Below are 12,978 nucleotides of genomic sequence, written 5' to 3'. Positions count from 1 at the left end.
GGTTTTGGTGGTACAGTGTTTTTCCTCATGTGACACTCAAGTTCAACTCAAGGCAACTCATCATTCATGAAAACAGGCACATTTGATATCGTAACTTTTAGCTTAGTCAACTATGGTAGCCTATGTTCTCCGTTAATAAACCTGTCGGTAGTAGCCTATGTCATATTGCAGACAGTATTGGGCACAGGAACTAATTTCCTTCACGCACACCGTTTGTGTTGCTCTCTTAATTCTTCCTGACGGGGAGGCCACAGGTGGGGAGACTTGGTGACCGCATGTCAGCCAGAATGATCACAAACACTGGCACCCCCCCAGGGCTGTGTGCTTAGCCCCCTCCTGTTCTCCTTTTTCACTCAAGACTCTGCGGCAATGCACAGTTCCAACCTCATCGTGAAGTTTGCTGATGACATAACCACCGTAGGCCTCATCACTAACAATGACTAGTCAGCCTACAGAGAGGAGGTTGACACCCTAACAACATGGTGTCAGGAAAATAACCTCTCTCATAACTTCAGTAAAACTAAGGAGATGATTGTGGACAGGGGGGGGTGGAGCACACCCCTTCACATCAACAGATCTAAAGTGGAAAAGGCCTCTATCCAAAGGCCATCAGACTTCTAAATGGACAATAATGCACTCTCGCACTCTCGTCACTTTACACTCGCCACTTCTCACTTGCCACTTTACTTTACACAGGCTCACTTTCACTGCTGTTTGCACTACACTTGCAATATTGCACTACCCACATACATGAAGCGTCTATGTCTCTGTGTTTCATGGTTAGTATAGGTCCTAGGTTAGTTCAGGCTATTATGTGTATTATATGTTCAGTATAGCCCTATCTGTTTAGTATGTGTATTTATGCTTAGTATCTACGTATATTGCATATTTATTGTTTATCTAGTAGGTTTACTATAATTTGTCTTTCATAGGTATATCTTATGTTTAGTACTTATTGTTAAGATATGGTATGTTATGTTATATCATGTGGAGTACGTTATGTTATGTCTTGTTATGTTATGTCTTGTTATGTTATGTCTTGTTATGTTATGGTAGTGTGGTACGGTGTCCTGTCCTTAGAATTTCAGTGCCCAGACCGACTCTGTTGTTCTGTGCATCTGACAATAAAAGACTTGACTTGACTTGACTTGACTTGACTTGACACAGTCTGGTTCAAAGTCAGTTGTCAGCTATTACTGTATATTTGATATTTTTACATTTACTCATACAGATATTTACAAGAGTGGAGAATTACTTGCATGTGTGTGTATTTGTGATTGAGTGTGAGTGTGTGTTTATTTGTGTGTGTTTGTGTGTGTGAGTGTGTGTTTGTGTTAAAGGGAGAGAGTGAAGAAGAGAGTATGCAGACATGCTAACCTTAATAACTATTAGGAAGAAGTGTTAGCTTACTCTATTATTTTGCCTCCTAATGTAACCAGGCCACAGACACACAGACCAGTGTCTCCAGTGCCCAGCTGTGTGTCTATGAAGAGTGAGTGGTCCATGGAACGCCCTCCCAATTTCAGCAGTGGACCCCCACAGTATGATCCAAAGTCAGTTGTCAGCTATTATATTTGACATGTTTGAATTTTACACATACAGATATGTACAAGAGTGGAGAATTACTTGCATGTGGTGTGTGTTTGTGATTGAGTGTGTGTGTGTTTGTGTGTGTGCGATGTGCGGTGCACTTATTTTTCAGTCAGCATTGAGTATACCCACTTCTCAAAACAGGGTGTTTATCCTGTGCTGTATGGGCTGCTTAAAAAAATAGCAGAATTAAGACCACTTCTCCAGGGACCACTACACCACTGTATGTGAGTGTGTGAGTTTAAGAGAGTGACAGAGAAAGCGTGAACGAGAAAGTATGCAAACATGCAAATCCTACTGACTATTAGGAAGAAGTGTTAGTTAAGTAAATATATTATTGTGTTTACTTATGTTACCAGGCCACAGACACACAGACCAGTGTCTCCAATGCCCAGCTGTGTGTCTATGAAGAGTGACTGGTCCATGGGACATCTTCCTCCGAATTTCATCAGTGGACCCCCACAGTATGATCCAAAGTCAGTTGTCAGCTATTATATTTGACATGTTTGCAGTTTACACATACAGATATGGACAAGAGTGGAGAATTACTGGCGTGTGTGTGTGTGTGGTGTGTGTTTGTGTGTGTGTGTGTGTGTGTGTGTGTGTGTGTGTGTGTGTGTGTGTGTGTGTGTGTGTGTGTGTGTGTGTGTGTGTGTGTGTGTGTGTGTGTGTGTGTGTGTGTTCGTGTGTGTGTTTGTGTGTGTGTGTGTGTGTGTGTGGTGTGTGTGTGGTGTTTGTGTTAAAGTGAGAGAGTGAACGAGTGAGTATGCAGATCTGCTTACCCTACTAATTATAAGGAAGAATGTTGGCTGTATCTATACTTTTGTCTCCTTATGTAACCAGGCCACAGACACACAGACCAGTGTCTCCAGTGCCCAGCTGTGTGTCTATGAAGAGTGACTGGTCCATGGGACATCTTCCTCCGAATTTCATCAGTGGACCCCCACAGTATGATCCAAAGTCAGTTGTCAGCTATTATATTTGACATGTTTGCAGTTTACACATACAGATATGGACAAGAGTGGAGAATTACTGGCGTGTGTGTGTGTGTGGTGTGTGTTTGTGTGTGTGTGTGTGTGTGTGTGTGTGTGTGTGTTCGTGTGTGTGTTCGTGTGTGTGTGTGTGTGTGTGTGGTGTGTGTGTGGTGTTTGTGTTAAAGTGAGAGAGTGAACGAGTGAGTATGCAGATCTGCTTACCCTACTAATTATAAGGAAGAATGTTTGCTGTATCTATACTTTTGTCTCCTTATGTAACCAGGCCACAGACACACAGACCAGTGTCTCCAGTGCCCAGCTGTGTGTCTATGAAGAGTGACTGGTCCATGGGACACCTTCCTCCGAATTTCATCAGTGGACCACCACAGTATGATACAAAGTCAGTTGTCAGCTATTATATTTGACACGTTTACATTTTACTCATACAGATATGTACAAGAGTGGAGAGATACTTGCGTGTGAGTGTGTTATTGAGTCGGTTTGTGTTTGTTTGTGTGTGTATTAAAGAGAGAGAGAAGGAATGAGAATGCAGACATGCTAACTTCACTAACTATAAACAAAAAGTGTTGGCAAATCCTAAAACCATTATTTGAACCAGGATATGTGTGCGTGAGTGGATGAGATTGTTTGTTTGTTTGTTTGTTTGTTTTTGTTTGTTTGTTTGTGTGTGTGTGTGTGTTTGATTTGTTTGTTTCTGTGTGTGTGTGTGTGTGTGTGTGTGTGTGTGTTTGTTTGTTTTTGTGTGTGTGTTAAAGAGACAGACAGAGGGAGCGTGAACGAAAGAGTATGCAGACATGCTTACTTTACTAACTATTAGGAAGTAGTGTTGGGAAATGCTGAATCCATTATTTGACCTAGGATGTGTTTGTGTGTGAGTTGATGAGAGTGATGTGTGTGTGTGTGTGTGTGTGTGTGTGTGTGTGTGTGTGTGTGTGTGTGGTGTGTGTGTGTGTGTATTTAAGAGAGTGACAGAGAAAGCGTGAACGAGAAAGTATGCAAACATGCAAATCCTACTGACTATTAGTAAGAAGTGTTAGTTAAGTAAATCTATTATTGTGTCTCCTTATGTTACCAGGCCACAGACACACAGATCAGTGTCTCCAGTGCCCAGCTGTGTGTCTATGAAGAGTGACTGGTCCATGGGACACCTTCCTCCCAATCTCAGCAGTGGACCGGCACAGTCTGATCCCAAGTGAGCTCTCAGCTTTTATATTTGACATGTTTACATTTTACTCATACAGATAAGTACAAGAGTGGAGAGTAACTTGCTTGTGATTTTGTGATTGAGTATGTGTGTGTGTTTGGTTGTTTTGTGTGTTTGTGTGTGTGTGTGTGTGTGTGTGTGTGTGTGTGTGTGTGTGTGTGTGTGTGTGTGTGTGTGTGTGTGTGTGTGTGTGTGTGTGTGTGTGTGTGTGTGTGTGTGTGTGTGTGTGTGTGTGGTGTTTGTGTTAAAGTGAGAGAGTGAACGAGTGAGTATGCAGATCTGCTTACCCTACTAATTATAAGGAAGAATGTTGGCTGTATCTATACTTTTGTCTCCTTATGTAACCAGGCCACAGACACACAGACCAGTGTCTCCAGTGCCCAGCTGTGTGTCTATGAAGAGTGACTGGTCCATGGGACACCTTCCTCCGAATTTCATCAGTGGACCACCACAGTATGATACAAAGTCAGTTGTCAGCTATTATATTTGACACGTTTACATTTTACTCATACAGATATGTACAAGAGTGGAGAGATACTTGCGTGTGAGTGTGTTATTGAGTCGGTTTGTGTTTGTTTGTGTGTGTATTAAAGAGAGAGAGAAGGAATGAGAATGCAGACATGCTAACTTCACTAACTATAAACAACAAGTGTGGGCAAATGCTAAAATCATTATTTGAACCAGGATATGTGTGCGTGAGTGGATGAGATTGTTTGTTTTTGTTTGTTTGTTTGTGTGTGTGTGTGTTTGATTTGTTTGTTTCTGTGTGTGTGTGTGTGTGTGTGTGTGTGTGTGTGTTGAAAGATTATGCTGTAAATGAAAACTTGTGCTGTCCTCCGGCAAAATCCTCGGATGCCCACGCTTGGTTCAAGTTAGCTTGTTCAGAATAACAGACTTGTGGAAGACGGCTTAGCGAAAGAATGTGTTTATTCAATCACATGCCACGATCAGCTCCATACAACACAAGCATGCACAAGGCACGTCTGCATGTTGAGGAGTCGGTCTCCTTGCTTCTTCTTCTTCTCATTACAAAAAGGTTGTGATTCTTATAGTATGGAATTAACATGTAAACAATACCGAAATGAAAGTAGGAAGTATGACCTAATTTGGTCTGACTCAATTAGGTCTCAATTAATTAAGTGTCTGTCTGGGGTCCTGGCAACCATTGATCTCCAGCTGTTCCTTCCTTCCTGACCCTGGACAATAGCTATTTGATGTCTCAGGGGCCAAATGGTTGGGGAACAGGCCTGCACCCGTCTGTGAGGCCTTAGATGCATATTGACAGAATGGACCTTGCTGTGATTGCATATGACTGAAATCTATGTAATCTAACAACCCCACCCTTTGATCATCAAATATTCTTACATCATGATCACAATAAAAAAATGATAAACAAATAACAAAGAAAAATGTAAACAAACACATATATCTCCATAGTGTAGTGGCTAATCATTAGTGTAGTGGTTATTCGTGGTGTTTTTTTTTCTAATATGGGTACCAAGTCCCTTATCTTACAGATGAAAGCGAAAAACCTTCTTCGGGAAAATTCTTTCATGATTCTACGATATATGTAGCAATCCTTACCCCTCGGCAAGCTGCAAGTGGCGACTAGGTACCATCCTTGTTATTCATATGCGATTAAATCTGTGATGTAGTATCGATGAGATCCTTCTTAATGTGGGCTATGTGTGGCGGTCTTGTAGTCATCCTGACAATAATACACATAGAAAATCTGATCACTGCATAAACGCTCAAAATGGGAACAATAAACATAAAGACATAATCGTCCGAATGATTCCAGAGTAGTCTCCCCATGAACCTACCCACCCCAACCAGGTTGCGTTTTCAAACGCTTTACATTTGTGTAAATGTCCTGTATGTATGTGGAAATATTCTTATGTAAGTACAGCACTCCTGCTCCAGTCCGGGGGTAAATGTGAATAGGCATGTTTCTCACAAACGAACATACTCCCATTCATAGCCACCTTGACGTCCGTCTCTTGGTGGCTATCCTATGAGGAGGAGACGTCTGGGGTGAAGATCATCATAGTCAGGATGATAATTTCCATCCACTCGATGCACTTTGGCGACGTCACTCTCATGTTGCCAGCTGATGTCGTCAAATCAGCTGCTCTGGGTTATGAATTAACAGGTGAAAGCAAAACATCCCCTTAATTTGTTTGAGTCAAATTATTTCACAGTCCTGCTTTTGCACAGCGACCCATGCGTTCCACATGCTGTGAGTGGCGACTATATGCATCTCTGGTCCATCAGTTTCTGATGTCAGGCTTTGAATGTTGTGTCGTCACTGCTGTCCAACGGGTGAGGTCAATCTGGACAACGGTGATGGCTTGGTCAGTGCAGCGGTTCAATGGTTCCTGCGTTCCAGTTCCCCTCATGCTGCACCTTGGACTTGTTCTGAAATACAAACAGAGAAAACAGCGGCAGTATCACATATTCCAAGAATGTGGCATCTCATTCATATGACCAGAACAAACAAACTTAAAAAAACACAACATTGAACATTTAAACTGCCTTAATACTAGGGATCTGGGGCCGTATTCACAAAGAATCTTAGGGCTAAAAGTAGCTCATAAGTGGCGAAATTAGGAGAAACTCCTAAAAATAATGGGCGTGTCAGTCTTAAATGTAGGACTCCTAATTTTTTTTACTAAGAGCAATTCACAAAATATTTTATCCCTAAAAGTAGCACCTAAGTCTAGGACAGCTTAAAACTCCTCATGAGGACTCCTAAGTCACTAAGACCTATTCACAAAAAATCGTAAGATGGCTGCAGCCGACTTGGAATTGATAAAAGACATTGCTTAAACCGTGAAGGTATTAATATTGTCGTAGAATTAGCGCGGGATGCAATGACGCCTTTAAACAACGATGTGTCCCGAAGTGAAATGTTTGGAAACATAAAGATAGGCTATTTGGCTTCGCGGAAAACGCAAATGACGACACTGGGGATCATCATTCAGCCGTTTAATTCATCAAACTATCAACGCACTGTAGACCCCACATCATCCAACAGTTGGATGTACCGATGACTTGTGCATTTCAACGGAGAGCGGCAGGTTTTTGAGAACTTACCAGCTGGATGCCGCTGGGGTGACAGTGGCTATTGGTCCTGGGACCAGTAGGCATAGGCTATACGTTTCACGTTCGTTTCGCTTTGATCAATTAAGATTGGAGGGCTTAAAGGGCCGCATGTGCTGATATTTGAAGTGGTCAAGGGCTGGAAATATAATAGCCTTACAGTTTGCTGGGTGCTTTAATTATTACTGCCTTGATTACATGCAATTGCCATATTTTATATTGATCGCTTTATATTTCTCTTAACGTGCAAAGTGTCATTCCCGTTGGATGCACAAACTTGTCATCATGCCTGTGCATTCTGCTAACTGCACTGTCCATAACTATTTAATATGACTTAATTTGAAGCCTAGGTTATTCTCTTATTTTCAGTCGATATAGTGGGATTGTTAGAGAGACGTCACGAATGAGTTTTTAATGAGAGAGCCTGTCAACAACCAATCACCGTCCTCACCCCTTCTAAACTCGTGCATGAGAAGCGACGTCATCCATAGCAACGGAGTTTTTATCTTAAGCTTAGGAGTTGGTATTATCCTTAGTATGAGTAGGTCTCAGAGCCGTTGTGAATCACTTTTAAGAAATGACTCCTACGTAAAAGGTTTTAGCGCGAGTTAGGAGCACTCCTAGTGGTAAGATAAAAGCCTTTGTGAATACGGCCCGTGACCTTTATCATTAACCCCTATCTCATATTCATGTCCATACAAGTCATCATCTAAATTCCCATCCAATCATCATATCATTGCTAAAAGTAATGTTATGATTAACACAAAAGTGCATGACTTGAGGTTAGCCGTAATCATGTTTTTTCCTTGCACTCCACCAGAGAGGGTTGTTCTGGGGCCATGCATTATGTGCTGTGGGTGGCATCAGTTCTCCCTGTACAGTGACTGCAGCAGAACAAAGTGTACCTACTTTGAGTGGTCTTTCACACTTCAAAGTATGTTCCCCATCAAGTGGCTCTGGATACCTCATTACCACTCTGGCTCTCTGGACTGCTCTCGTCAATGTTGTACCGTGCTGACTCTCGTCATTGCAAATATTCAGGTGGTTAAGGGCTCGTTTCTGATAATTATTGACCATGCTTTCATCATCTCTGTTGTTATAGTTAAAATGAGAAGCATGTCTGCCTCTGCCCTGAGACCTGCATTCTCTAGCCCAATGGCCATAATTCTTACACTTAGGGCATACATCATGTGATTTTCTTCCCGACCTACATCTAGATGTCTCTATTTTCCTAGTTCTGATGCGTCTAGGGTCACCTTGATTACCAAATTTCTCATTTCTAAACATGCACTCTGGATCTGTGTGTGTGCCATGGATGCAGACCCTTCTGATCTTTTGTTCTGTGTCACGTTCCAGTCGCCTTGCTACACTAATAAGCATCTCAAAGGTGAACGTTGTGTCTTCCCAGCCGGGTGTGGTCAACTTCACAATACTTCTGAGCTCAGGGACAGTATTATGCAAGAAATTTGCCTTCAAGGCACCGTTGTTATTGGTCATAACATTCTCCTCTGTCATCCCGCTCATGCCTGAATGTCTTAAAAATGCTTCAGCAAATCTTTGGGCAAAATCATCCACCGCTTCATTAGCCATCTGTCTACAACCAGATATTTTACCCCAATCTGTAGTCGCATTGGTAGCCTCCTGAATCCACTCACGGACTGCCTTCCAGCCATTAACTAGGTTCTGTTGATCCTCTCCTAATCCAACATCAACATCTCGCTTCACCTTGTCAGCCTCAGTGTTGTTTAACACAGTGCATAAAAGTGAAACGCCGTCATATGGGTGCAACTGATAAATCTTTTGCAACCGGGTAATCTTGGACCAAATATCCATCCCTGCTTTACGCGGATGTTGCAGATCTTTCGACCATTCGTCAATATCTTGCGGCTTTGCAGATTTATAAGAGTGCAGTACATTTCCACCAGTATATCTGGATGTTAAAGGTCTCAATTTGGCCAAGCCAATATTAACACCTGAGTCATTCATGTCCTTTGACCCACAATTATCAAATGGCATTGTTCCAAATGCCTTTGGTCTCTCCCTCTCCTTGGGAGGGGGGTGCGCACTTTGTTCTGTGAGATGTGATATCTCTTGGTCGTTCCTAGCCTGTCTTGCTTTCAATGTCTTCACATCATTTGCAAGTGCTAGAATAGTGTTGTCAACAGTCAGGTGCCATTCTAATTCAGTCTTTTCATGTTTCACTTTAGCCAATTCACCTTCAAGTGACGATACCTTATCTCTCTCAATCTTCAGAATTCTGTCTGATTCAATTTGTTCTTGTGCCCTCTGACGGCGCATTATGTGATCCAAAATGACGAGAGAAAGTGAGATTTTGTCTTTTTCGCGCAAGAGTTTTTCAAAACTGCGCCTAATGTCATCAAGAGGCCATATCCCATTGTCGGGCAGAATATTATATTTGAGTCCGATTTTCCTCTCGGTCTCATTCATTTTAAAATGACCTTTCAAAAAACCTCTGATTGTCTCAATCATGGTAATCTCGTCAAAACCACGCACTGCCAAATCGCCCATCTCCATAATAGGGACGCTGTTGGCCTGGCTAAAACTTCTCATGAACATCTTTGATTTTTAACAAAGGTAGAACTATGCAACTGGACTTTTGACCAAATCTCTAATAAACCAAATAAACAGAAGTTCTTCACTTCAGCGAGCTCATAGGCTCTCGGACAACGGCCAGCTTGAACTACCAGTTTGAATTCCTTTGACGGCAATTCAAAAACACAACGCTATGAAAATTACTCTTGCAACTCACTAACTCACTTTTACCCATCCAATGGTTGCAATTAATACAGTTTACTCGGACAGCAAATCAAATGGCTCACTCTGAAAAATGTATACGTTGCTATGCCACTTCTGTGCGCAAAAGCCAACGATATAATTATCAAACTAAATCCTACACTGCAGTCACCGCTCAGTCAGTTAATACTGCGAATTCTAATAAGCGTCTTTCACCCTGTAAAAATTCAACACTGGGGATATTTCCACCACGGACCTCAGTCCGAAGTAATTTATCAATCGTTTGTTCACAGCCTACACCGTTATCTTATCGTTTTCCGAAAAGGTAATATTACAGAGATACCCTTAACAATACAACTCAGAATGCTTACGACTACGAAATCGTAACACTTACACACAAATGATCTGTCTCAGAAAAACAATAACACTTGTAGGCCCTAGTTTACAAATCCGTATTCATGCTAACTGCCTCTAATTCATTACACAGCAACTTTCTGTTCGTTTTTTCAGCGATAATTAAAAGATGCACTCACCGTTTGAATTGAGAAGCTTCTTTTCTTCCTTTATCGTGAAACTGGGTCGGAAACACCAAATGAAAGATTATGCTGTAAATGAAAACTTGTGCTGTCCTCCGGCAAAATCCTCGGATGCCCACGCTTGGTTCAAGTTAGCTTGTTCAGAATAACAGACTTGTGGAAGACGGCTTAGCGAAAGAATCTGTTTATTCAATCACATGCCACGATCAGCTCCATACAACACAAGCATGCACAAGGCACGTCTGCATGTTGAGGAGTCGGTCTCCTTGCTTCTTCTTCTTCTCATTACAAAAAGGTTGTGATTCTTATAGTATGGAATTAACATGTAAACAATACCGAAATGAAAGTAGGAAGTATGACCTAATTTGGTCTGACTCAATTAGGTCTCAATTAATTAAGTGTCTGTCTGGGGTCCTGGCAACCATTGATCTCCAGCTGTTCCTTCCTTCCTGACCCTGGACAATAGCTATTTGATGTCTCAGGGGCCAAATGGTTGGGGAACAGGCCTGCACCCGTCTGTGAGGCCTTAGATGCATATTGACAGAATGGACCTTGCTGTGATTGCATATGACTGAAATCTATGTAATCTAACAGTGTGTGTGTGTGTGTGTGTGTGTGTGTGTGTGTGTGTGTGTGTGTGTGTGTGTGTGTGTGTTCGTGTGTGTGTTCGTGTGTGTGTGTGTGTGTGTGTGGTGTGTGTGTGGTGTTTGTGTTAAAGTGAGAGAGTGAACGAGTGAGTATGCAGATCTGCTTACCCTACTAATTATAAGGAAGAATGTTGGCTGTATCTATACTTTTGTCTCCTTATGTAACCAGGCCACAGACACACAGACCAGTGCCTCCAGTGCCCAGCTGTGTGTCTATGAAGAGTGACTGGTCCATGGGACACCTTCCTCCGAATTTCATCAGTGGACCACCACAGTATGATACAAAGTCAGTTGTCAGCTATTATATTTGACACGTTTACATTTTACTCATACAGATATGTACAAGAGTGGAGAGATACTTGCGTGTGAGTGTGTTATTGAGTCGGTTTGTGTTTGTTTGTGTGTGTATTAAAGAGAGAGAGAAGGAATGAGAATGCAGACATGCTAACTTCACTAACTATAAACAAAAAGTGTTGGCAAATGCTAAAACCATTATTTGAACCAGGATATGTGTGCGTGAGTGGATGAGATTGTTTGTTTGTTTGTTTGTTTGTTTTTGTTTGTTTGTTTGTGTGTGTGTGTGTTTGATTTGTTTGTTTCTGTGTGTGTGTGTGTGTGTGTGTGTGTGTGTGTTTGTTTGTTTTTGTGTGTGAGTGAGTGTGTGTGTGTGTGTGTGTGTGTGTGTGTGTGGGGGGGGTTGTGTGTGTGTGTTAAAGTAAGAGAGTGAACGAGTGAGTATGCAGATTTGCTAACCCTACTAACTATTAGGAAGAAGTGTTGGCTGTGTATCTATACTTTTTTCCCCTTATGTAACCAGGCCACAGACACACAGACCAGTGTCTCCAGTGCCCAGCTGTGTGTCTATGAAGAGTGACTGGTCCATGGGACACCTTCCTCCGAATTTCAGCAGTGGACCACCACAATTTGATCAAAAGTGAGTTGTCAGCTTTTATATTCTACATGTTTACATTTTACTCATACTGATATGTACAAGAGTGGAGAAATACTTGCTTGTGATTTTGTGATTGAGTATGTATATGTGTGTTTGTTTTGTTTTGTTTCTGTGTGTGTGTGTGTGTGTGTGTTTGTTAAATAGTGAGAGTAAACGAGAGGGTATGCAGACATGCTAACCTTACTAATTATTAGTCTGATCCAAAGTAAGTTGTCAGCTATTTTATTTTACATGTTAACATTTTACTCATTGTCTATTTTACCACTGACAACATACTACAATTTGGATTTTGTACTTACTAAGGGAATATACTGTCAGAAAGTATTTTAAATTAGGGCTGAACGATTAATTGCATTTGCGATTAAATCGCGATATGGTAAAACGCGATTTTCTAACCGCAACGTCCGCAATTACAACATGGTGTAAAAAAAAAAATATTGTTTTTAAGATGGAAAACTTTGCACACAGTGATTTAAAGCAGCATAATGGATCAATTGCTAATCGCTAACGGGAAGCTAGTGGCTCAAACTAGCGAAATCTCTTGAAATGTGCTTACTTTGACACTATGACCAACTAGTTAGTTAACAACATTATATTGACTGTAAAGGCCAGCAAAGTTTCATTGTCATTCCAAAACGTACAAACAATTGATGCCAAAGTATGACGGCTCAGGTTTGGATGAACCCTTTGGCCAGCCTCTGTCATGGAGAGGTCTTGATTGACGAGGTGATCAATGACTCTTGCCATAATTTCATTAGAGCATCTTACTCGAATACCACATCCCCTGACAGGGGACCCTCTACCTCTACCAGAACCTCTTCCTTGTCCTCATCCTGAGGTTGTTGGTGCAGCCTCCTCGATACATGCTTGGTTCCATCTATTGACCTCTTTTAGAGGTTGAGAACTACTTGGATTAGTTATGCACAGAGAGTTCACACAGGTGCTGACGATATTTAGAATATACAAAGCAGTTTCAGTAGGTCGCTACTAAGTGTCTGCAATGTGTTGAGATGGTTATTGAATTAGGTTTCTTATCTTTCTCTGAGAAGTGTGTAAACTGCTTTGAAAAGTGTGTTAAAACTCAAAGTAATTTGTGTGAAAGAAATGAGAAATAGTTAACCCATTCGCCAGAGAAGACTCTTGCTGTGCAAAGAAGATGTGAGCATTAGATTAAGTTGACCCATAATTTGCTAAATGT

The 12,978-nt window shown here is 41.5% G+C and overlaps 1 protein-coding gene across 1 annotated transcript in view; it reads left to right on the top strand.

The window, feature by feature from the left end:
- The window catches only part of LOC308368863 (NLR family CARD domain-containing protein 3-like), a gene marked incomplete at both ends in the record, with an annotated part of 150,130 nt that overhangs the window by 67,235 nt on the left and 69,917 nt on the right, over positions 1–12,978 (top strand). The window lies entirely within an intron of this gene.

This window comes from Sprattus sprattus, assembly GCF_963457725.1.
Source record: "Sprattus sprattus genome assembly, chromosome: 1".
NCBI classification, from domain to species: domain Eukaryota; kingdom Metazoa; phylum Chordata; class Actinopteri; order Clupeiformes; family Clupeidae; genus Sprattus; species Sprattus sprattus.
The sequence above is the reverse complement of the archived record's forward strand: the minus strand, read 5'-3'. Positions and strand labels throughout refer to the sequence as shown.